The sequence below is a fragment of the Triticum urartu genome, chromosome 4A (genome assembly GCF_056163025.1).
Source record: "Triticum urartu cultivar PI428250 chromosome 4A, HENAU_Tu73, whole genome shotgun sequence".
NCBI lineage: Eukaryota > Viridiplantae > Streptophyta > Magnoliopsida > Poales > Poaceae > Triticum > Triticum urartu.
In genome coordinates, this window is record NC_141876.1 from 166,919,404 (window position 1) to 166,945,281 (window position 25,878).

The window sequence follows — 25,878 nt, forward strand, 5'->3', positions numbered from 1 at the left end:
GCGATGGGTGTTTGTTGACGCAGGCGTGCCCAACCCTCTGCTCCAAGCTCCGGTGGGGCATGCTATTCCAAACTCCGGCTGGGGTCAGCTGAAGATCACGAGACCCCGCCTTGCCCTCGTCTGCGCGAGGCTGAGGTGGTTGAAGGACCTTGGCGTGACTGCGCCCATGGTGGTGAGTGAGTTCGTCAGGCGTCGAGTTGCTGCGCTTCAGTGCCACTCTCGCCCGATGTGGGACTTGCTCAGCAGATAGGAAAACATGAGGTTTCAGGAGGAGGGGATTCCCCCCGCTGCGCGGCAGACAGTGCTCACGGTCCTATCAGGTGTCCCTCTGCCGGACGAGATGCCCAGGAACAGCTGCATGTTGTACCGCTGCGAGAACAAAGTCACATTTGCCGCGAACATGCCTTCCTTTGATGAGTGGGGGCCGCACCCAATCGGCTTATTGGGGCCCCGCGAGAACCCCGCCATCGTGGTCCCCTTCTTTGCCGCCGGTGCCGGGCTCGCCCCAGGTGACGGTGCGGGGGAGCGAGCTGCGACAGGGGCCAGCAGCTCAGCTGCTGAGGAGCACATGCCTGGTGGTGATCCGGGGGCGTCGTCCTTGGGGGCCTGCGACCCCCCTCCTGAGGCGTCGGTTGCCGAGGAGGTGTGCCATATGGCTCCCGATGCTAAGGCTCCAGGAGCCTCGGGAGGTCACAGTGGGAAGGAGCTGGGCTGTTCGCCACAGCCGAGCTCCCCTGAGGCCATCCCTCTTGGTTCTTCTTTGGCTCCGCCGCGCACCGGCCGTCACGTCTAGCGCTTCGGTCGCCTTTGTGTGGATTTCGAGGAGCTCCGCAAGAGGAAGGGATCCCCCAGCGGCAGCAACATCTTCGGGCCGTTGAAGTGATGGAAGTACATCGCTATTGACACGTAAGTATCTTGTCGCCGTGGCTTTTTGCGTGTGGTCTTCTTATCCTGGCGCCTGTCCTCTAGGGCTCCTTCTGTTGAAGCTGTTGCGTCTTCCTAGCCTGCTTGCCGCCCCTGGAGTAGGGTCCGTCATAGGAGCGTCCCCGCCTTCGGGACGTGTTGCGTCCGCGGTTTGGCCGCCCCTCGCCCATGGTCTGGCGTGGAGCTTGGCGGGCGTGCCCAAGACTCCTCCTCTGCTCATGAGCACTCGCTGGCTGAGCTCGGTCTTCGGTTCCTCTTCAAGCAGTGAGCCTCGATCAGCTTGGGTTCCTCACGAAGATGGGCTGACGTCAGGCACGACGCCAGCCCCCAGCCCCCAACCAGGAGGTGGCGCGCCACTAGATGCTCCACCCGCAACCCCCGAGGTGGAGGACGAGGCCGGTCGAGCATTCGAACTCGAGCGTGGGTGCAGCATAGTCCATCACGAGCTCTTCCAGGAGGCGATGGGTGCGATGAGCCGCCTCGGTGAAGAGCTTGCTGGTGTCGACTCGCGTCTTGAGGCTGAAGGTCTTCGGTTGGTGGAGGAGTGGCGGAAGCTGCGGGTGGCCATCAACCTTGGTCGCTATCAGCGCGACCTTGAGAACACGAAGGCCGAGGCATCCCTCAAGATTGCCAATGAGGCCCGCTCGCGAGCTTTGGAAGAAGCTCGCGAGGCCGATCGCCACCGCGAGGCTGCGGAGGAGGCGTGCGGGGCCGCTCTTGTATCGCTGAGGGGGACACCCATAGAGGAAGGGGAGGTCCGTCAGCGCGAGGAGACGCTGGCCTTGGAAGCCGTGGAGCGAAGCCTCGAGCTCGAGCGACTGGAGACGAGGGAGCGTTAAGTCGCTCAAGAATAAGATGCTGTTGGGGCCCGTGAAGCCAGAGTCGAGGAGGAGATCGATCGCCGGGTGGCCGAGGTTCGTGCAGATCTGAAGGGCAGGTATGACTTGAAGCTGAAGCTCACCGGTCTAGAGGGTGCGGGTAGGGCCGCCGCCCTCAGGCCCAGGTTGGACGAGGCCGAGAGGCGTGCGGAGGCCACAGCCGCTGCCCTGGTTATGGCGCAGGCGGACTTGGCCTTCGCCCGCACCGAGCTGCTTTCCCTCCGAAAACGAGTTGACGACGCCGAGGCCGTCGCACGGCAAAATAGGGAGGAAGTGCTCCAACGCCGAACGCTGGAGCGCGAGCATGCTCATATGCTTCAAGACCTTTGGAACAAGGCCAACACCGGCCTAGGTTACATCTGCGAAGACAACGCCCGGCCCCTCACTCGAATGAATACGCCAACCACCTGATCTTCTTCACCAAGGTGGTGACGCACCTGGAGGCTCAATCTGCCAGAGCTCGACAGCATGTGGAGGAGAGGGGTCGTGGCCTGCTTCAGCGCACCTTCTCCCCTGTCTTCAGCCACCTTCTGAATGCTGACCCTAACTTCGACTTCGCCGCCGCCATTGCCCCCGTACCCACGGCCGTCCGGGGCAACCTGGTGCATTGGGTAGAGGACCATGTCAATGCGTTGGTCAGGGCCTTCACCTCAGAGGTTGACGCGGTGGTGGTCGTCGCAGACGAAGGTGACGTGGTCAATGATGGTGATGTGGGCATCGCCGACGGTGGCGGCGATACCGACGAAGACAACGACGATGCGAGTGACGCGTCCGTGGGTGATGTAGCGAGTGATATCTCTGGCTGATCCCATGTTCGCCTGTTGTTTCATCCTGCACGGAAAACTCGGGCGTGGCCCTTGGCAGACTTTGTAAGAGCATTTTGAGAGGGGGAGCCCCTCGTGTAAGCAAATTGTAGTTTTTACTTTCCTATGTGATGTGGGTATGTGTCCTCCTGAGCTCATGAAGCTGGGGGTGAGCTCCCTGACGTGATTTACCTTAGTCAGCACCAGCTTAGGGCTGGGTTGTGAGGCGACGATTTCTTGAGAATCCCGCAGAGCTTATCGCCCCGCTTGAGGGGGGCCCGTAAGAGGTGAGCACCAGGCGTAATGCTAGCACGTGCTTGACGAGCATGCGCTTTGCGCGGTCCGGCTCGCGAGGAGATTTACGAGGGAAAGGCGATGGACATGAGTCCCAAACCAAACAAGATCCAGAAGGCAAGAAACGGCTCGAACAAGAAAAGGCACCCCCCGCGTGCATTGATAAAAATTTAGCTTCAACTTAAGTCCAGATCCAGAAAGCAAAGCCTCAGAAAGAGACATCCAAAGCAAAAGGCCGCGACCGGCACCTAGTCTAGTCTTCGGGTCTTCAAGTCTTCTCACCGGCATGGAGCTAAGTGCTGCCACTAGGCGTGGGAGGGAGCCCCAGGGCCTGAGGCCGGTGCTCCTGAGACTCCGGGGCGTGTACAGCCCCAACTCATTACTATGTGAGAGTGTCACGGGCGGCGAGCTTCACAGGCACTGGGCCTTCTTCACAGGTACCGACCTTGCTTCATATTGCCAGACGAGGGCCCTGCCTTGCGCCACCCTCGACCTCCTTTGAGCCGACCGGTCACCAGGACGACACAAAAGAGGGAAAAGGGACGCCAGCGGTTCCCTCGGCGACCACGGGTCCTCTACCGGGGGAACGGTTGTCGAAGCCACCCCGGCAGAGGGCCTATGTCCGGGTGTCCCCTGGTTTCGCGCGCCTTGGGGAGGGGCCTGGCTCCCGACCCCTCTCCTGCAGCCCCCAACGTGATCCTCCCGCTGCCAAGCGGGCTGTCGAGCTGGGGCCGCCTGCCACCGTGGTGACCCGCTCCTCCTGTGACTCATGGTTAGCGTAAGCTTGCTCCTGAGGGATTAGGTGTACCCTGTAGTGGTCGTCGCACACGTGGCTGTGGTGGTTCCCGGCAGCTCCTGGAAGGCTTCGGCTCCTAGCGCTCCTTCTTCCCAATCTTCTCCAACGGACGAGCCCGGGCCGTCCTCCGGTGTGTACTCCTGGTCCGTCATGCGGGGCACGTAGGCTTCCAGGGCTGTTACCCCGAATACCTCGCCGTGGTGCCCCACACTCCATGTCGCTCGGCCCATCGTGGCGTCCTGGGGGTGATAGCGTGGCATCCCACTCGGGCCATGAAAGGCAACGCTTGTGCCCATGCTTGTTGCGGGCGGTACGGGGGCGGTAGAGCCCCCGTCACCGCCGGCCGTACCGGTGTTGACGAAGCCCCCCGGCGCACTCGACGGTGTGTGATGGCGGCGTGACCCGCCGAAGATCCCCGTAGCGGCCTGAGGAGGAAGCTGATGGCAGAAGGGCGGGGCTCCCGAGGCCGCCGCGTCCAGTAGCTCTGCGATGCGCTCCAGCAGCGTGTCCCGGCCGGTTTCCATCAGCCGGCACCGCAGCAGCTCCCTTTCCACGGTGAGTGCTACCCGTGTGTTTGCTTGCTCCCATCGTGAGTGTGGCGCCGTCGCTGCGCGGTGGCTTGCTGCTCTGGCAGTGGCTCGTACTTGCCGTGGAGTGAGGGTAGCCGACGTCCCGCCACGTCGCCCGCGCCCCGCGGGATTGTGTGGTGCTCGGGCCGCCTAGAGCGTGGGGTTGAGGTCTTCATAGGCGGGCGGCGCCGACCGAGCTGGCCATGCTGCCCAGCAGTCGGGGTCAGCTCTTGGGTCGTCGGACATCGCTGTCACGGTGCGTCTGCAAGTCGATTGTCGGAGAAGAAGCTCCGGTGCACCTCTACCTGGCGTGCCAAATGTCGGATGTGGGGTTCCGGCAAACCCTGAAGGTTCGAACACTGGGGCACGTGCAAAGTCTTTCCCTCCTACCGATCTACGCCCTAGCTCGCTAAGATCTCGCGGACGAACTCGACGAACTCGCAACATAGAAAGACACAGGATTTATACTGGTTCGGGCCACCGCTGTGCTGTAACACCATACTCCAGTGTGGTGGTGGTGGATTGCCTCTTGGGCTGATGATGAACAATACAAGGGGAAGAACAGCCTCCTGAGGTTGAGGTGTTCTTGTGCATGGCTAACTTGTATGAGTGAGAGAGTGATCTAAGATGCCGTCCCCCGCCCTTGATGGTGGCCAGTCCTACTTATAGAGGCCCTGGTCCTCTCCCCAAATATTGAGCGGGAAGGGAGCCAACAACGGCAGGCTAATTTGAAGGGGGACAACTAGTACAAGCCATCCTGACAAAAGGTGGTCTATGCCTGCGAAAGGCTCGGGTGGTGATGTCGTCTTGGGCTCCACGATGACCTCCGTCTTGCCGTCCTTCTGGTCTTGGTCTTGTTGCACAAAAATGGCAACCTTTGCCTGATGCCTCGGTACTCCTCGCCTGCGCTTGTTTCCTTAGCACCAAAGAGGAAACAAGGACGCTGCGCATGCTGGCGCCCCCTGGTGTCGATCGTCATGGCTCACGTCACGAGAGCCTCGTGAGGTTCGCCTGCCTTGATATCTCTGCTCCTCGTGAGCCTGCCTGACTAGGCCGCTACAGAGGAGGTCTTGTGTCATCCTCCTCATGAGGCTTGGCCCCTCGCGAGGGTCTTGGATGCCTTGTTGATGAAGATGGGCCGTACGGCCTACTGACTTAGCCACGCAGCGGGCCGCTAGCAGGCAAGTCTGGGGACCCCCGTTCCCAGGACGCCGACGGTAGTGGATGAGTTCTGGAAGCACAACGGCGTGGTGACGGTGATGGTGATGCTATCTCCGCAGTGCTTCGCCTAAGCACTACAAAAATATGACCGAGGGCGTAAACGTTGGAGGGGGCACCGCACACGGCTAAGCAATTGTTGTGGTTATGTGTGGCGCCCCCTCCCACATATATATAGGTGGGGGAGATGGCAGCAGCCAGGAGGCGCTCCCAAGTAGGCCGAATCCTAGTTGGGGTCCTCCCCAAGCCACCCCCTTCCTTATTTAAGTACGGGAGGAAGGCAGGGGGAGGTGGTGCCCCCCTTTCTTTTCTCTCATGAGGAGGAAAAGGAAGGAGGGGCCACCCCTCCCCTTTCCTTCCCCATAGGGCCGGCCAGCCATGGAAAGGGTGCACCAGCCCCCTTGTGGGCTGGTCTGTCCCCCCGGGTCCATTAGGCCCATACACTTACCGGGGGTGTCCAAAACCCCTTCTGGTGACCCGATGACTACTCGGTGCACTCTGAAACACTTCCGGTGTCCAAATATCATCGTCCTATATATCAATCTTTACCTCCAGACCATTCTTAAGCTCCTCTTCATGTCTTTGATCTCATCCGAGACTTCGAATAACATTCGATCACCAAATCATATAACTCATATAACATTATAGCGTCAATGAACATTAAGCATGCAGACCCTACGGGTTCGAGAACTATGTAGACATGACCGAGACACCTCTCCGGTCAATAACCAATAGCAGAACCTAGATGCCCATATTGGCTCCTACATATTCTATGGAGATCTTTACCGGTTGAACCTTATGACAACATACGTAATTCCCTTTGTCTATCAGTATGTTACTTGCCCGAGATTCGATCGTCTATATCTTCATACCTATTTCAATCTCGTTACCGGTAAGTCTCTTTACATGTTCCGTAATATATCATCTTGCAACTAACTCCTTAGTCACTATGCTTGCAAGGCTTCTTATGATGTGTATTACCGAGAGGGCCCAGAGATACCTCTTCGATACTCGGAGTGACAAATCCTAATCTCAATCTATGCCAACTCAACAAACTCCTTCAGAGATATTTGTAGAGCATCTTTATGATCACCCAGTTATGTTGTGACATTTGATAGCACAAAAGGAATTCCTCCAGTATCCGGGAGTTGCATAATCTCATAGTCAAAGGAATATGTATTTGACAACAAGAAAGCAATAACAATAAACTAAACGATCAATATGCTAAGGTAACAGATGAGTCTTGTCCATCACATCATTCTCCTAATGATGTGATCCCGTTATCAAATGACAACACATGTCTATGGTTAGGAAACATTAACATCTTTGATCAACGAGCTAGTCTAGTAGAGGCTTACTAGGGACATGGTATTTGTTTATGTATTCACACATCTATTTAAGTTTCCGATCAATACACTTCCAGCATGAATAATAAACCTTTATCATGAATAAGGAAATATAAAAGAACAAATTTATTATTGCATCTAGGGCATATTTCCTTGAGTCTCCCACTTGCACTGGAGTCAATAATCTAGATTACATTGTAATGAATCTAACACCCATGAAGTCTTGGTGTTGATCATGTTTTGCTCACGGAAGAGGCTTAGTCAACGGGTCTGCTACATTTAGATCCGTTTGTATTTTGCAAACTTCTATGTCTCCATCCTTGACCTTTTCACAAATGGAGTTGAAGCGTCTCTTGATGTGTTTAGTCCTCTTGTGAAACATGGATTCCTTCGCCATGGCAATTGCTCCAGTATTGTCACAAAAGTTTTTCATTGCACCCGGTGCACTGGGTATTACACCCAGATCGGATATGAAATCCTTCATCTGGACTCCTTCATGTGCTACTTCCGAAGCAGCTATATATTCCGCTTCACACGTAGATCCCGCCATGATGCTCTGCTTGGAACCGCACCAACTGACAGCTCCACCATTCAATATAAATACGCATACGGTTTGTGACTTAGGGTCATCCGGATTAGTGTCGAAGCTAACATCGACGTAACCTTTTATGACGAGCTCTTCGTCACCTCCATAAATGAGAAACATATCCTTGGTCCTTTTCAGGTACTTCAGGATGTTCTTGACCGCTATCAAGTGATCCACTCCTGGATTACTTTGGTACCTCCCTGTCAGACTTATGGCAAGGTACACATCAGGTCTGGTACATGATACGTCTCCAACGTATCTACTTTTCCTAATGCTTTTCCTATTGTTTTGGACTCTAATTTGCATGATTTGAATGAAACTAACCCCAAACTGACGCTGTTTTCAGCAGAACTACCATGGTGTTGTTTTTGTGCAGAAATAAAAGTTCTCGGAATGGAACGAGACTTTGCGAGGAATTTTTATATCAATAAAGAGAATTTCTGGAGCCAAGATCCACCAGAGGGGTGCACCTGGGTGGGCACAACCCACCAGGGCGCGCCCCCTCCTGGCGTGCCCAGTTGGGTTGTCCCCACCTAGTGGCACCGCAGACCCTGAGACCGATGCTATAAAAGCCCATATTTCCAGAAAGAAATCAGGGAGAAAGAATTATCGTGTTCCACGAGACGGGCCACCATCACCTCCTGTTCTTCATCGGGAGGCTAGATCTAGAGTCCGTTTGGGGCTCCATAGAGGGGGGTCTCCGTTCTTCGTCATCATCAACCCTTCTCCATCGCCAATTCCATGATGCTCCCCACCGGGAGTGAGTAATTCCTTCGTAGGCTCTCTGGTCGGTGAGGAGTTGGATGAGATTTATCATGTAATCTAGCTAGTTTTGTTAGGGCTTAATCCCTAGTATCCACTATGTTCTGAGATTGATCTTGCTATGACTTTGCCATGCTTAATGCTTGTCACTTTGGGCCCGGGTGCCATGATTCCAGATCTAAACCGTTTAGGTTATCAATATCATATCGATGTTCTAGATCCGATCTTGCAAGTTATACTCACCTACTACGTGTTATGATCCGACAACCCCGGAGTGACAATAGTCGGGACCACTCCCGGTGATCACCGTAGTTTGAGGAATTCATGTATTCACCGTGTGTGCCAATGCTTTGTTCCGGTTCTCTATTAAAAGGAGGCCTTAATATCCCTTAGTTTCCAATTGGACCCCGCTGCCACGGGAGGGTAGGACAAAAGATGTCATGCAAGTTCTTTCCATAAGCACGTATGACTATTTACGGAATACAAGCCTACATTATATTTACGAATTGGAGCTAGTGCCGTATCGCCCTAGGTTATGAATATCACATGATGAATATCATCCAACAAATTACCGATCCAATGCCTATGAATTTTTATCGTATTTTTTCTGCTAAGTTACTACTTGCTGGGGATATAACTACTGGGTATGACCTGCCCAGGAGGGGCCGGGTCATGCCACTGGCGGCTTAAAGATGAAGGCCCAAGAAGATATGAATATGGCGGTTCATAGAGAAAGCTCATTAAAGGCCCAAGACCCGGGGTTGACTTGAGGCCCACGGGCATGAGCCGCCATATGTCAAACTTGTACTGTAAGGCAGGCTTAGTTAGTTATCGAGCCGGACACGTTGTGTATGAGCCGGCCGGGACTCTGTAAAGCCGCTGGGAATCAACCTGTGTATATAGAGGGGTGACCTAGCGGCGGGTTAACTCAGGTAACAATCAATCGAGAGCTAGGTCAAGCATATTCACCCCGTGGTCATCGAAACCCAAGCAATACAGCCAAAAGAATGAGTAGGATTTTACCTCGTTGAGAAGGGCCGAACCTGGGTAAACTCTCTGAGTCCTTTGTCTTGTTTAAACCCCTTCAAGCAAACCACATCGTGATGGCTCCACACCTAAGTCGTTTTGCTAGGGCATCTGCCGTGTTTAGTCCACGACAGTTGGCGCCCACCATGGGGCCAGCGCACGGTGGTTTCAAGTTCTTGAAGGGCAACTTCACAGGGATCAAGGGATACGCCGTGGGCTGGACGACCAAGAGTCGTCGCGGCAAGCTCTACATCTACGACGCTGGCTGGGGCCCCGAGGCCGGCTCAATTGAGTACGGGTACCAGGTCCCCTTCGGCGGAATTCACATCTTCATTAGAAAGATCGGCGAGTCAGGGCCTGAGCCGAACACCTGCACCGACATCGTCGAGATGGCTCAGCATGCACGACCCTCCAAGGTTCCGCGAAGCACGCCTTTGTTGGTTTCATCCATGGGGCGGATCTTGAGGAAGGATCTGTGTCCAGGGGAGAGACGGTAATCTGCTCTGATGGTGAGTCTTCAACTGGTGAGACCAATTCAATGTATCAACTACAAGACGACAGGCTTGGGGACTGTTCCGATGGTGATAGTATTCCAGACCCCTGTGAGCCGCCGAACAGGATTGCGATCTTCATGGACATTACACAACCGGTGCTTAGTTCAACGACCGCTGTGGCTATGACCTCCGATTCAATGGCTGCAACGACGGCTGGTGCTACCGCCTCTGCACGCCCGGCGACTCGGGTTTTGACCGAGCTGTTGGATGCTTTGGCGACTTCAATGGGGACAGAGGTAGCCCCAGAGACTCAAGAACAACACAAAGTGGATGTCACAAAGCTGCGAGATGAGATAGCTCAAGCCAAGGAAGAACTTGCTGCTGAGATTGATAGGATGGCGACAGAGCGAGCCGCTTTGGATGCGCAATCGCAACGGATTCAGGCAGAGTCGTTCTGGCTCACCTTGGACTAGAACGCTTCAAACGCTATTATGAGGAGGAGGCACCAAACCCGTCTGCCTACAGAATTTGAGGATAGAAACCTTTTCAACACGCCTGGGGTAGGGACTAGTGACCCGCCCATGGTGAACCGGGCCGTTGAGACGCCCGTGACCTGAGCGCCGGTTCAGCCACGTGCGGTAGACCCACCTTGTTTAAATCTGACTCCACCTCAGCATGTTCCGACACTGCTGGGTCATTATTCTAACCCTCTGGACAATATGATCGTCGCACTACGCGATTGGCGGCTCTCCTCGTTGAAGGCGAGTCTCCAGCCATGATGGAGATACGGAGAGCCAGAGAGCTTCTTCAGACAGCGGTGGCTCAACATGTGGCTTATTCATACAGTCGTGAATGGATTCATTCTACCCCTCGTCCAAGCCAAAGTTATATCAGGCATATTGAGTCACTAGCAGTTTCAAGCAGTGAGCGACACCATAACCAGCCTCGTAGGCACGAACCGCCGCACACTGGTAACGATGCTCAGGCTCTAGTGGATCTGGGCAGGGCACGGCGCGAGGCCGAGCTGGCGGCCCAGTTGGTGGCTCAGCAACAACCTCCGGCTTACCCATCAACGTCTGTGGAGGCAGGCGCGACCTCCAGAACCCGCTGTGTGCCATGTTTAGTACCAGCTCTACGTAACGAGCTCTTGCCTAAGGACTTCAAGGGCCCTCGCAAGGTGCCTAATTACACAACGGATCAACCCCCAGAGGCATAGATTGAAAGCTATGAGATGGCCATGGAGATGTTGGATGTCAGTGATGCTGCATGTGCTAAATACTTCACCATGATGTTGGATGGGCCGACATGTACCTAGCTGAAGGGATTGCCCGCTAACTCCATTAGATCATGGGCTGAATTGAAGGCGTGTTTTATTCAAAATTTCAAAGACACATGCAAGCAGCCGATGTCGATTCTTGTTCTGGATTCTTGCGTCCAAGGTGAGAGCGAGTCAATGACCAATTGGTTGCGTTGGATCTCGATAGTTATCCACTCATCAGATGGTATCAATGCCGGTTCAGATGTCCTGGTGTTGGAGAAGAATTGTCGTTTCCTTCCCCTTAAACAGAAACGGGGTCAGCTTAAGCGCAACTGCAACGATATGGAAGAGCTCATGGCGGCTCTCGTTAAGTACGCCGACTCTGATAGTACTAAAGACCCTAAGTTTGATCAAGAGAAGGCTGGCAAGGGAAAGAAGAGCGGCAATGCAAAGGGACAACAACATAATATGGCGGGTCAAGGTGGCAATGGTAAGCGCAAAGCTGACGGCGATTTAGACTTTGTGGCTAACACCAATGCGTAGAACAATAATCAGCATTGGAAGGGAAAATCGTCAGTGCCTCGGTTTGGCGGGCCAAAGTTCAACCTTGAGGCGATGACGAATCGGCCTTGCCCAAAACACGGTACGCAACAGAAGCTGACCATCCACTTATGGAAGGATTGCTTCATCATGAGGGAGTACAGGAATTCCAATTTTTTCCAGAATAATCATGGCCCGAATGGCGGCTCAGGATCCGGCTCACACAGGTCTGGCTTTGGGGGTGGCAGGTCAAGCTCCGGTTTTCAGGGTCAAGGCAATCAAGGTGGATTTAATCAACAATCTGGTCAAGGGAATCAGCAGCAGCAGTCGGGTTACCAAAGCAATCCGAAGCAGCTGAATAGTGGTCAATATAATGTGTTTACCATGAGCTTGTGTAAAAGAGATCAGAAGATTCGTAAGCGGGCGGTGAATGCGGTTGAGCCGGCAGTCCCTCAATACTTGCACTGGTCCAAACATGCTATTGTAGGAGCCGTGAGGATCACCTGCCCCGGGTTGACAATCCAGGTCAGTTGGCTTTGGTGGTTGCGCCTCAGGTTGGAGGGTACAAGTTCACTAAAGTGCTCATGGATGGAGGCAGCAGCATCAATATCCTTTATTATGATACTTTTCAACATATGAATTTAACTGATAAGGATCTTAAGCCATCCTCTACTGTTATTCATGGAGTGGTGCCTGGTAAGTCGGCGCACGCAGTGGGTAAGATAGCTTTGGAAGTGGCTTTTGAAGATGATCATGATTTCAGAGTTGAGACACTGACTTTTGAAGTGGTCAAGATCAAGAGCCCTTACCACGCCCTGTTTGGACAGCCGGCTTATGCTAAATTCATGGTGCGACCTTGTTATGTTTACCTGCAGCTTAAGATGCCGACTCACAAGGGTACCATCACTGTACATGGCAATAGGAAGATAGCTTTGGAGTGTGAATAGGGCGATACCGCTTATGCTGAGACTGCTTGTGCAACAGAGGAGTTGAAGTTCTACAAAGATAATGTTGACCCGGCGGATATGACACCTTTCAAAAGCCAACCACAGAGCATGACCCAGTGTTGAAGTATAAGTCGGTCGATGAAACTAAGTTGGTTGACTTTGTTCCTAGCGACTCATCCAATCAGTTCAGTATCAGTGTTAATATGGATGCGAAATAGGAAAGCGCGCTCATCGAGTTCATCCATGAGAACCGGGACATCTGTGCATGGAAGCCTTCAGACATGCCAGGTGCACCGAGGGAACTCGCTGAGAACACTCTCAATGTTGATCCAAAATTTAAACTGGTCAAGCAATTCCTTTGTCGTTTTAATGAAGAGAGGTGTAAGGCCATCGGTGAAGAAGTGGTCCGGCTCTTGGCGGCTAGGTTCATCATTGAAGTTTTTCATCCTGAATGGCTGGCTAACCCGGCACTGGTACTTAAGAAAAATGGCACTTGGCACATGTCTGTGGATTACACAGACCTTAATAAAGCTTGTCCGGCTGATCCTTTTGCTCTCCCTCATATTGATCAGATCATTGATGCTACGACGGGTTGTGAGCGTTTGAGCTTGTTGGATGCTTGTTTTGGGTATCATCAGATCAAGATGGCAGTTAAGGACCAGGAGAAGACAACTTTCATCACTCCCTTTGGATCCTTCTACCATGTGTCTATGACTTCTGGGCTCAAGAGTGCCCATGCGACTTATCAGCGGTGTGTTCAAAATTGCCTTCATAACCAGATTGGATGCAATGTTCATGCTTAGGTGGATGATATTGTTGTGAAATCCAAGAAGAAGGAGACCTTGATAGATGTTTTGAAAGATACCTTTGACAATCTCCGGGTCTACAAGATGATGCTTAACCCAGCTAAGTGTGTCTTTGATGTGCCAGCAGGCAAGCTCTTGGGTTTTTTGGTTTCTGAAGGAGGCATTTGATAAGCACATTTCATATACATAATTTTGGCACATATATACACCATTTATTGATATACGTTCATCCATTCTTACTATGAATTGTGATATATTTGGATGAGAATTATATAAAAGATCATTTACTCGTCATTTGTTTCTTCTGCAGAAAAGTGCGCAAAGGCACTATAAACCTCAAGATTCTGACTAAGAGGACGAAGAATACAAGACAAGGATGGGAAAGAAAGAAGGGGGACCTGAGCATGATGGAAGAAGATACCGAGGGCCAAACTAGAGAAGGGAAGGGATGTGCTTGTGAAGAAAGAAGGGAGCAGGAGGGCCAAATCAAAAAAGTGGCAAATCTGATCCTGGGATCAAATCCCTAGCGCTAGCCACCGATCCCCTTTGGGCCTGGCTTCACATCTCCATCTTCCTCTGCCTCCTTCTCCACCTCCGGCCACCGCCGCGGCCAGGCCCGCATGGTGGTGCGCCTCCCATCCATCAACGCCACAAGTCACCACCATCTTCGTCATCTCTACTAGAGCCATCCTCCCAGCCAACCAGCAGCATCGTCCATCATTCTCTGCCGCCGCACCACTCCATCAACCTCTGCTGCTCCCTCTCCTTGACGCCCAGCTGCCGCTCCTCCTTCCCAAACCTTGCCGCTGATCCTTCTTCTCTTCTCCATCTACTACTGCTTCCTCTACTTCCCTTGCTCTGCTTCTTCCTTTGCCTCGCTGCAGCTCCACCCTCTCCCAATTCCTCTCACATCTTTGCTGATGCTTACTCAAATCCTCCTGCTGCTCCTTTCTCCTTAATTCCCTCCTTCTATGAACCAAAACTATTGTTCTTCTCTGAAGTCTGAACCGTCTACTGCTATTGTTCCTGTTTCACAAACCTGAGCTTCTCTCCCTCTCTCACTCTTTGTAATTTCTGAAAACTGTAATGTAAACTTTGCGTATTGTTCGGTATACATGATTCGTGCCTCCTCTATGTTTTAGTTACTACAGTGTATGTGAAATTTTGAGTGGTTGAGCTGCTCATTGTTGAGTCATACTTGTACTGTCATATATATGTTTTGAGTCATACGTATCTTTGTGATTGTGGTTAATTCTAGTAACCGTGGTGTTGCATATTCGTGATTGTGGTTAATTCTCTAAATTTCTGTAAACATTGAGCAGTGTATGTGCTGTAATGTTCAGATCAGACTAGTTCTTGGAATTGCCATTTGTTCAGTATCGTACTTGTAAGATATAGTGCATGTTATGTGTGATCAGTGCTAGCTTTGTCCCTGTGACATATATGTTTGTGATATGAATCATCTATCTCCTGTCATATAACTCGGTTCCTTCCGTGTATCTTATACTTGCTAGTTTTGTATACATAAATGTGATCTTGTCTTGTTAATCCCCTTTGTTTAGGATGTTTGCCTGTACTTTCTATTTTCTCAAATAAAAAAATAATACCAAAAAGACTGAGTAAAATCTGAATCTCCCTGTGCTCTTTGCATTTTCTTTGTCGTCGACTTTGGTTAGTTTAGGTCTATATTTCCTCGCAATCATCATCTGAATTCTTCACCTAGCTTTAGCCGAGCATCGTTGCTGTCGCCTAGTCCCTGTGGAGAACACGACACTCACAATTGATTAGCATTGAAGCTAATCTGGAGAAAATCAAGGCTATAACTACCTTGGCTAAGCCGGTGTGTATTAATCATGTCCAGCGTCTGGCGGGTTGTATTGCGGCCTTAAGGCGGTTTATAAGCTGGTTGGCGAAAAGGCTATCCCTCTGTATCAGATGATGAAGAAAATAGATCACTTTGTCTGGAGTGATGCGGCTGATCAGGCGTTTGAGGCATTGAAAAAGCAGTTGGCTGAGCCGCCGATCCTTGCAGCTCCCATTGATAAGGAGCGCTTACTGTTATATGTGGCTCTTAAGAGCCGAGCTGTCAGTGTGGCAATTGTTGTGGAACGGAAGGAAGCAGGCAAGGAATATCCAATTCAGCAGCTGGTTTATTATATCAGTGAGGTACTCATTGAATCCAAGCAGAGGTATCCACATTGGCAGAAGCAGGTGTATGGGGTGTTCATGGCTAGTCATAAGATGAAGCAGTATTTCTTTGGTCATCCCATCACTGTGGTCAGTTCTGCTCCTTTAGGGGATATTATTCAAAATAGAGAAGCCACAGGTTGGGAAGCCAAGTGGGCCATTGAGCTTGGACCCCATGGTTTGAAGTATATGCCTCAAACAACCATCAAATCTCAAGCACTTGTGGATTTCATCAATGACTGGACAGAGTTGCAGATGCCTGAGGAGAATCTGGATAGCACATATTGGACTATTCACTTTGATCGATCCAAGCAGTTGGAAGGCTCGGGGGCTAGAGTTATTTTGACTTCCCCACGAGGTGATAAACTTTGTTATGTCTTAAGGTTGATGTTCCCTTGTACTGACAATGCAGCTGAGTATGAAGCCTTGCTCCATGGTCTTCGGATGGCTAAGAAGATGAATCTAAGTCGGGTGAGGTGCTTTGGCGACCCAGATTTGGTGGCTTAGCAAGTTTCAGGAACTTGGGATTCCAAAGATCCACTCATGGTGACTTATCGCCGAGAGGTTGATGCTATGGCTGGTCATTTCATCAAGTGGAGCATGTTGATTGCAGGAAAAATGAGGTGGATGATGCTTTAAGCCGGCTAGGATCCCAGCGTAAGCCGGTACCACCTAATGTTTTCCATGATATTTTGCATAATCCTTCGGTTAAACTGCCCACGGAGGAAGATCTTGCTATTCCTCACCCGGAGGCACGGCTGGTGGCGGCTCTTCATGCTATTCCTGATTGGACGGTTCCATATTTAGCTTATATGACCCAGGGTGAGTTACCTGAAGATGAAATTTTGGCCAGGCAAATAACCCGGCGGTACCCTAGTATTCAAACCTCAACGGTTGGACGGAACCCATGATCCGACATTCGGCGCGGATCCCTAGTATTTTGAACAGGGGTACCCAGACTTGCCTTCCTTGGGTTCATCGAGCTACGTCGTGAGATCGTCGAGCGAGAAAACTAGAGAGGAGGAATACTTCATGCGCACCCTAGTATTCAAACCTCAAGGGTTGGACGGAACCCATGATCCGACATTCGGCGCGCCAGGTAGGGGGTGAGTCGAAGCTTTCCTCCGACGATCCACGCTCGACCGCTCCGCCGATTTCATGGCTGACGCTCGTTGAGCCCGCGCCGAGCGCCGAGCCTCTCTCAACGCTCGCGTCGCTCAAACAGCGCCCGTCGGCGGGCCTCCCCGTTGCTCCCTATCGCCCGCCACCAACGCCGCCACCGGCCCGGCGGCGAACGAGCAGCAGGCTTCGTCGCTGCACCCCTCAGTGAGGTGGGACGGACACACCGCCACCCCGTCGTTGACTCCGGCCAGCTCATCGTCCCACACATGTCACGCGCCCACAGACGCGCAGGCTGCGCTGCTCATGGTGCGCGAGCTCCTGCACTACCGCCCCATCGACGACCTCTACGATGACTGGCTGGACCACATCACTGAGCTCATCAGCGCCGCTGGGGGCTCTCCCGTCCCGTCCCTCTCGCTGCCTCGCCCGCCTCCTGCTGCGGGCGACGTGGCCCACGAAGCGCCCCCACCACCTCCGCATCAAGACGGCACCCTCGAACCAAGATGCGCAGCCCCGCGGCGCGACCCGCCGCACAGGGCGCCTTCGCATGAAGAAGGAAGCTGCCAAGAAGTGCCTTGGCCGCAACAGGAAAACGCTCCTGCACTCCTAGCACCACCGCGTCAAGACCGTGAACCACCCGCAGTGGTGGCATGCGGGTACCAAGACCAGGCTCCGCCTCCACGACGGGCTCCAGTGACTACAGCAGGCTGCCGCGCCTTCACTCCTGAGCTGTGTAGCGTCATCTGGCCTGGCCAGTTAATTCCAGACCTGCCTCCGTGCTATGACGGCACCCCCGACCCTGCCGAGTTCTTGCAGCTCTATGAGCTAAGCATCGAGGCGGCCAGCGGCGACGAAAAGGACATGGTGAACTGGTTTCCCATGGCCCTCAAGGATGGCGCACGCTCGTGGCTCCTAAACCTACCCGTGGGATCGATCCCCTCCTAGGGCGAGATGCGCAAGCACTTCGTTGACAACTTCCAGGGCACTCGCGACCGCCCCCCGGCCGCGGGTGACCTGCAGCGCATCAAGCAGCAGCCAGGGGAAACCCTACAGAAATACATCCAGCGCTTCAACAGTGTTCGCCTCAAGATCCCCAAGGTGATGGACGAGGCCATCATCTCCGCGTTCTCCAATGGCGTCCACAACGTGAAGATGAAGGAGGATCTCGCCATCCAAGAAGACCTATGCACGGCTCTGGAGATGTTCAACATGGCAGCCACGTGCGCAAGAGCTGAGGAGGGGCATCTCTCCCTCCTCGAACTCCCTGCTACCGACCCAGAAGACAAGAAGGCCAAGGAAAAGGATGTGAAGCGTAAGGGAGCGGGCGTGCTTGCGGCCGAGCCAGGCATGAAGCGCGGTCGCGACCACCCGGAGTCTTCGAAGGGCAGCCATCCATTCTGCGCCTTCCACAACGTGCACAGCCATAATACCAATGACTGTCAAGAGCTTAGGGCCATCCGTGATGGGTGTTTCGGTCGATGCCCCGAGCGCAACGATTGAGGCTAGGGCCGAGCAGGAGGACGAAGCGGAGGACGCTGGGACGACCGAGGCCCTCGCTAGGAGTGGCGTGACCAGCCTCGTGAGGACCACTGGCAGGACCAGCCTCATGAGGACCGACCTCAAGGCAAGGCTGGCCTCCCTACGCTGCCGCTACCACCAAGGAGGAACAACGACCATCATCAAGACGAGGGGGTTGGGGGCTTCCAAGAGTCGCGCGCCATCGCCTGCATCCTGGGTGGCGCTAGGCCCCAGCCTCCCAGCGCATCTTCAAGCAGTTCGCCCGCGAGGTGAGCGCGGCTCTCCCTAGGATCGAGGCCACACGCCCGCTCAGGTGGTCCAAGTGTGCCATTACCTTCAGCTCGTCAGACCAGCTCAAGTGCGCAGCAACTACCGGCGCCCTTCCGATGCTTTGTTCACCCATCATCAGCAACGTCCAAGTCACCAAGACCCTCATCGCCGGCAGTGCACGGCTCCACGTCCTGTCCGTCAAGACATTCGACCACCTCCAAGTGCCATATGATCAGCTGCATCCTACCAAGCCCTTCTCAGGAGTGACTGACGGCTCCACCAACCCGACAGGCAGATCCACCTCCCTGTCACCTTCGGCACCCGCGACAACTACCACACCGAGCTTATCGAGTTCGATGTTGCCCACATCCGCCTGCCGTACAACGCCATCCTCGGATACCCAGCCATGGCCAACTTTATGGCAGTAACCCACCACGGCTACAACTATGCCAGGAAGCGGCGGCATCATCCTGGTAGCCTGCGAGGAGAAGGACGCGGTGTGCTCCCTCGAGCGCGCCTACCAAGTCGCAGCGGTCGAAGACCCGGACAACGAAGGCACCCTATACCAAGTCGCAGCTGCTCCACTGAGGACCCCAGGAGAGAGGCGTCTCCAGCGGCACCACCTCAAGACCTGCGCCCGTAGATGGGGCGCCTCCCTCCCTCACATAGGAAGGCGCGCCCGGCGCCCTCCTCAGGCTGGGCTCGGGGGCTCTCTTCTGGAGGGCCTTAGACCTAGCCAACGTCATGAGGGAGGCGCTCGGGCACCACATGGAGGCGTGCTTCACCACACTCTTCCCACAAGAGGTCACAAGGCGTGGAGTGCCTAGTGCTTAGGAGTTCATCACCAAGGCGACCGAGGAGCATCAAGAGGCAAGCGCCATGCACGGCGACCACCGTCAGCACCTGGCATAGCTCTGCGTCCTGGTGAGGAGGGCGAGCTACGCGTCTGCGTCGACATTCTAGGGCTCAACAGGGCCGCATATGAGGGGCGCTTTTGGCCATCGAGCGTTAGTCAGTGTGAGGGTCCCCCTCACAGCTACGTTCGCATCCCTTTCGGCTTGCCAAATGTGGCTATCACCTTCCAGCGCCACTTGGCCCCCCTGGGTCTCCTGAGGCTCAGGACCCTAACGGCTTGTGAGGAGCAACTTCTTCAGCAAGCATCTTCAGCTACTCCAACACCTCTTCAGCAATGGTACCAGGTGACACTTTCTGGTTTATTTTAGTTGGGAGCGCCCCTCGGGCTACATCATCCCCAGGTCACACGGGCCCGTCCCAGCGACATGTATCCTTTTGCATCTTTAGCTTACTCTGATGGGAGCGCCCCTAGGGCAGCATCATACCCATGCCGCTCGGGTCCGTCCCGGTGGCATGTATCGTTCTCGCATCTATTTAAATTATCTTGCCTCCTTGCATGATTTGCCTTATGATTGTTACCCGCCTATCTGGTACTTCGATACCATGAACGTCATGCACCCTTGCGAGCCCACCCACGACCGCCTCATGATTAAGGACGGGCACGGCATCTGTGCTCAGGTCCATCTGCAGCGTCGCCAAACCTAAGAGGTTGACCTCTGGCTCGCAGGCCAGCTCCCGTGTATGTCACCTCCCATGGCCCTTGGTGCCTTGTTCTCGCATGAGCTAATCGTGGACGGACAGGCCAGGGCGCGTGACCCGGTGCCTCACCACCACGGGAGCCATGCGCTGGTCGTCTTTGTTCAGGATTTTTCACATGAGAAGACTAGGCACGACGTCTGTGCTCGTGTCCGTCCCTGCAGACAGACTGATTGTATGTACGTACATGTTCGCGACCAGAATGACAACGCTACCTACGCTTCGACCAGGTGGGTCCTGACTATCAAGCACTTCCTTGCGTGCGAAGATGTAGTTGGTGGGTCCCAGCAGTCAGGGGGGAAATGTTTTTTTGTGAAATATGGTGGCCCGTCCGGTGGGTCCCTGCTGTCAGGTGGAGGAATCATTATTTTGTGCGTAATAAGGAAGCACTTCCTTGCTGTGGCCGTGGACCCAGCTGTCAGCCTCTCCACGTATAGTACTCTTCTAATGGAAGTCGTTTGTTGACCACATTGACCATGTCGCACCGAGAGCACCAAGGCGGTGGACAACGGCGAGGCCTAGGAAGGGGACAACATGGAGCCGGGGAAGACGTGACAGTGGATGCCCACGTGGAGAGGAGTGCGAGGGTTCACTGGTTTGGCTACGATGTGAGGCTGCCGTCGCCGCGGGGCCTAGCGAGCGGTGGGAGTAGTAGGGGGCGGTGAGGTCTCCATGGCAGCACGGCCGGCCATGGGACGCAGGAGCAGGCGACACGACCGGCGCTACTTTGGGCAGCAGGAGCAAGAAGACCAGAGGTTGAAGAAGCACTACGGCCATTGGATGGACATTGTACGGTCACTGGAGCTAGAATCGTTCATATTGACTAAGTTGAGAAAGCCCTCCGTCCCCGTCAACTTAGTAGGCCCACATGTCAGCCTCTCACTATGCTGGTTCCCAGCTAGCAGGGGGAGTATTCATTTTTTTGTGCATAATAAGGAGGCACTTCCTTGCATGCGAAGATATAGCTGGTGGGTCCGACCTGTCAGGGGGGGAATGTTTTTTTTGCGAAATACAGAGGCCCTTCTGGTGGGTCCCAGATGTCAGGTGGAGGAATCATTATTTTGCACGTAACAAGGAGGCATTTCCTTGTGTGCGGCCATGGACCCAGCTGTCAGCCTCTCCACGTACAGTCCACATCCGATGGATGTCATTCGTTGACCATGTTGACCAGGGCGCGCCAGGAGCACCAGGGCAATGGACGACGGCGAGGCCTAGGAAGGGAACGACATGGAGCCGGGGAAGACTCGGCGATGGTTGCCCACGCGGTGGGGAGTATGAGGGTTTACTAGTCCGACTGCCGTCGCCAGAAAATAACAGGAGGTGTGGGTGAGTAGAGGAATGGCCTGGCCAGCAATGGAGTAGGGTGGGGTGATGCGGCCTGTGCGGCAGCACAGCCGGCCACGGGAGGCGGGAGCAGGCAGTCCCACCAGCGCTAGTTTGGGCGGCTGGAGCAAGAAGATCAGATATAGAAGAAGTAGCACGGCCATTGGATTAACATCCAACGGTCACTGCTGCTAGAATCGTTTGTGGACTAAGTTGACAAAGCCTTTCGTACACGTCAACCTAGTAGACCCAGAAGTCAGCCTCCAAATCTGTCCCAAATAGCATACAACCTGAAATTTCTAGACAGATTCAAATTAATTTACAAACTAAATATACCTTAATTTAAATCCAATGAAATTTTACCCACACAAAAACATTGAAATTTAAAATATCAAAATCTGAAAGAAAAAGTATTTTGGAACTAATTGCCTGTTTGCTGTATTTTTTCATTTTACAGCCTATTCAATATTACTTATAGCCCATTTTTTTATTACTTATAGCCCATTTTCTGGGCAAAATGCATCCCTCCTTGTCTTGAAAGATTTCTGGCCCAGCAGGGCGTAGAAAAACAAGTAGGCCTACGTTGGTTATTCTGCAAAAAACAAAATAGCTGGGCAAGCCATTTTTAGAAAGGAAAAAAACAAACTAGGCTGGTCATGTGCTAGACGGGCCATAGCTCCCGAACAACCCAGTTGATACCCTTCTCCGTCCTGAAAAAACAAAATTACTGCGCGCTGCTGGGTCCCTACTGTCATCCTCACCATGTACAGTCATCTCCTTATTCCTCTCGGTTGTTGACCATGTTGACAACACCGGAGGGTGGCACCGCGGCGAGCGAACCAAGGCGGAGAACGATGGTGAGGCCTCGGACGGGAATGAACAGGAGCTGGGGAAGATGCGCAGAGTTTTAGGGTGTGATGTGGTCACGATGCGTGCACGGCAGCACAGCTAGCTGTGGGAGGCAGGAGCAGGTGGTTGCGCCGGCGCTGGTTTGGCTTTGGCAGCTGGAGGAAGAAGAGACTGAAGAAACACGACAGACATTGAATGTGAATCCAACGGTCAAGGTTGGCACAATCGTTTGTTGACTAAGCTGACACCAAGTAGCATATTTTTTTATATATAGGAAGAAAAGAAAATTGGGCTCGTTCTCCTAATAACATTCCCGAAACTACGACCGTTCAATCTTGCGTCACAACTAAAACTGCGAGGAAAATGCGTTCATCTGCCGTCCTCCTCCCAGGGAATGTTCGCCACATAAGTGACTAGCACCCTTGGTTTTCAACCGAGAGGTTTGGGTCCGAGTCCCTGGAAATCTCAATCTTGTCCTCCTTCCTTCCTCCCAAAAAAAGATAGAAAATCGAAGACTTGAGAAGGCGTACAGAACAAGCTAGTGTACCAGTAAAGAGATGTTGCTGAGTTTTAGAAAAAAGAGAGACATGATCCTGTAGCTGGTTCGAATCCAAACCTAGACTATGACTATATATGGTGCTATGCTACTCTGCAAGTAATGAAACTAACATATCCAACGTTCGCTTCTCCTCTTCTGTACTTACTCTGCCTAGCATCAGAAGCTCTGGCCGCAGCAACCATGTCCGCTGGCTGCTTGTCCACCTGCTCTTCAGCAGGCAACAACCAGATATGCGCCAAGTCGCCACCCGTACCATCGCCTGTGGGTCTCATCACTCCCCCGCTGGCACACGAACCGCAACTTGTTTCTCATCGCAATCCGCTGTCGCTGGTGTGGTGCCACTGCTGCAAATCACGCAGAGTCATCCGTCGCGTCTCAACCACAATCCTCAACCCTGGCTGAGTCTTCTACAAATGCCCGAATCATGGGGTAATAATATGTTTAAGTGTTGTTCTGCTGCTTTCAGTTGCTGATATTTTTAATAGTTTGGTTGATGATCTTCCAATTTGATTCGTGCGCAAAAGGGAAGATTCATGTGATTTGTATTTCTGTTAAGTTGCTGATGTGGGGGAACACAACTATGCTGGTTATTTTGTTAGCCGAGTAATCCCAATACCAGCAGGTTGGGGTGTTGGACAAGTAACTGAAGGAACGACGAAAGAGGAAGATGCAGAGCAGAAGATTAAAGATGCAGTTCCTCTAATCATGGCCAAGCAACAACTGTTGAACGGCCTTGACAGCAATGAGGAGATGAAAGAGGTTGTGAAGATAAAGGGTAAATCGATGTGCTCTATAGGATGATTGTCTCTTTATTTGCAGTGTATGTAGCACTCGTGATGTATTCAGTGGCTATGACATGAGCACTTTGCTGAAACTAGTAATGAATGAAAACTGTGTAGCAGGCTGGGCGTAGTGTTGTGAACATCTAATGATTTCTATTAACAGAAATCGGGGGTATCCCCTTTTGCTCATAAATAAATAAATAGCATAGGCCCTTTTGTTAATAAATAAATAAATTAGCAAAGGCCCTGTCGGGTCAGCTTTGTTCCCATTCGAAGACGTCGAGCAAATTGTAGTCCAACAGCAAACTATGTCATCAAATTCAAGTTTCACAGCCAAATATGAGTACAACTAAACAACAATGTCATCATGTTTTAGTCATCATACAATCACCAAATACAAATGAACATACATAACAAGTGATGTTCTCATAGCAAAATACTAAACAACACATTCATCAGGTTTTAGTTGTCATAGCAAACACAATTTCACATAGTAGATAAAAAATGTCTTCTGACAGGAAAATACGACAAAAGCAATCTAATCATCATCCGTAGCAGTAGCATCAACATCTTCACCATGTGTATCAGTCTGAATCATAATTCCCCAGAGTGTCATCTTCTTCTTCATCCTCAATTTCCTCGAACGGTGGCTTCTTCTTGATCAAATCTTGTATGTCCACAACATGACAGGAAATATTTTCGCCATCGTCATTGACGTGATGGTTCTCAAAGATATTAGGAACACCTGTGCAATATTGTACATCGGGAGCAGTGTAAGCATCATCTTGTTGTGCAACTTCATTAAACAAATTCCTTTGCTCAAACCTTTGCAATACTCTCCAGTCATCGTTACGTGCAAATGTGTCTTCCAAGAAAAATATCTATGTTGCTTGATTTGCCAAAATAAAAGGCTCGTTGGTTTGGTACGCCACCTTGACATTGATGGATTTGAAATAATCATCAGCTCTGGGTTTTGCGATCCTGGAAAACAGGTTATACCAGCGATAGCACAACAGAACCACACATCAATGATCCTCAAAACTGGAGATATACTGCAACTGAACAATGTCTATTATATTAGCATACATTTCAGTTGTCTCTATGTCGTATGCATCTATGCTCATGATGGCACTATTTTGTGTCTTCCTACCTTCATCGCGTGCAAGGGTGCTGTAGCGCACATCTCCAACAACGCAAGATTCATAATGTCTTCCCCGAGTATCAGGACCCATTGCTAGTGTGTAAAGGGCATCATCAACTGCCTGTCCATCCTCCCGCATCTTCTTAACCTATAGTTAGAAAATAGACAAGCTGATCATCTTATGTACTCAATATATTAAAAAACTCATAGTGCAATTCAAAAGCTTACATGGCTCTTGAACCATTTCACAAATCCTGCCATAACCAGTTTGTCAATGTTTCTTGGATTTTGCGGCAGTAACTCCTTTTTGTAGATGCTGCACAACATAGTGATCGCGTCAAACATCTAAATATATAAGAATGTGCTGCAAGTTTAGTAGATTACGATGTATAAGCTGCAGTACTTAGCACTTACTTGATATAAGGTAGTATCTCAGGACAGTTATTCAACACATACCAAACCATTTTTTCCAAATCTTTAGGTTTGTCCTCTTGTTGACTCTTCCCTGTAACTTGAACAGAATAATCGAAAACATCGAGCCCGGGATTATCTTCACCCACCTCTCTGCTAAGATAATTAGATGTTTCAATGTATTTTGAGCAAAATGTCAATGCTTCTGTGGAAATGTAGGCCTCTGCAATGGAACCCTCGGGTCTAGCTCTATTCCTAACATAGCCCTTGAAAGTGACGAGCCACCTTTCGACAGGGTACATCCAGCCATACTGTACTGGACCTCTAACTAGTGCCTCATTGGGTAGATGAACAGCCAAATGCACCATCACATCAAAGAAGGCTGGAGGATATATCTTCTCAAGGTCACATAGGATAGTAGCTATCTTATCTCTAAGACGCTCCAAAGCATCTACCCTGATATTTCTACTCCAGAGTTCCCTGAGGAATTGTCCCAACTCTTCAACTGCACTGTATAAGTCAGGGCAGCCCAATCCTCTAAGGATAACATGTAAAACCCTTTGAAGTAGGACGTGGCAGTCATGAATTTTCAACCTTGTAACTTGTTCCATCTACATTGACTATCCTTTCAGGGTTGGAAGCAAATCCATGTGGGAATCTCTAACGTGACAGGACCTCACAGAATTCTTTTCTTTTTGCCTTGTCCAAGACATACACAGCTGGTGCCATATCCCGTGGTTTACCTTCATCTTGCACCTGCAAATCCTTTCTGATACCCAGGTATGTCAAATCAATCCTAGATTTTAAGGTATCTTTCGTCTTGCCTTCAATATTAAGAAGTGTGCCGATAATGCTGTC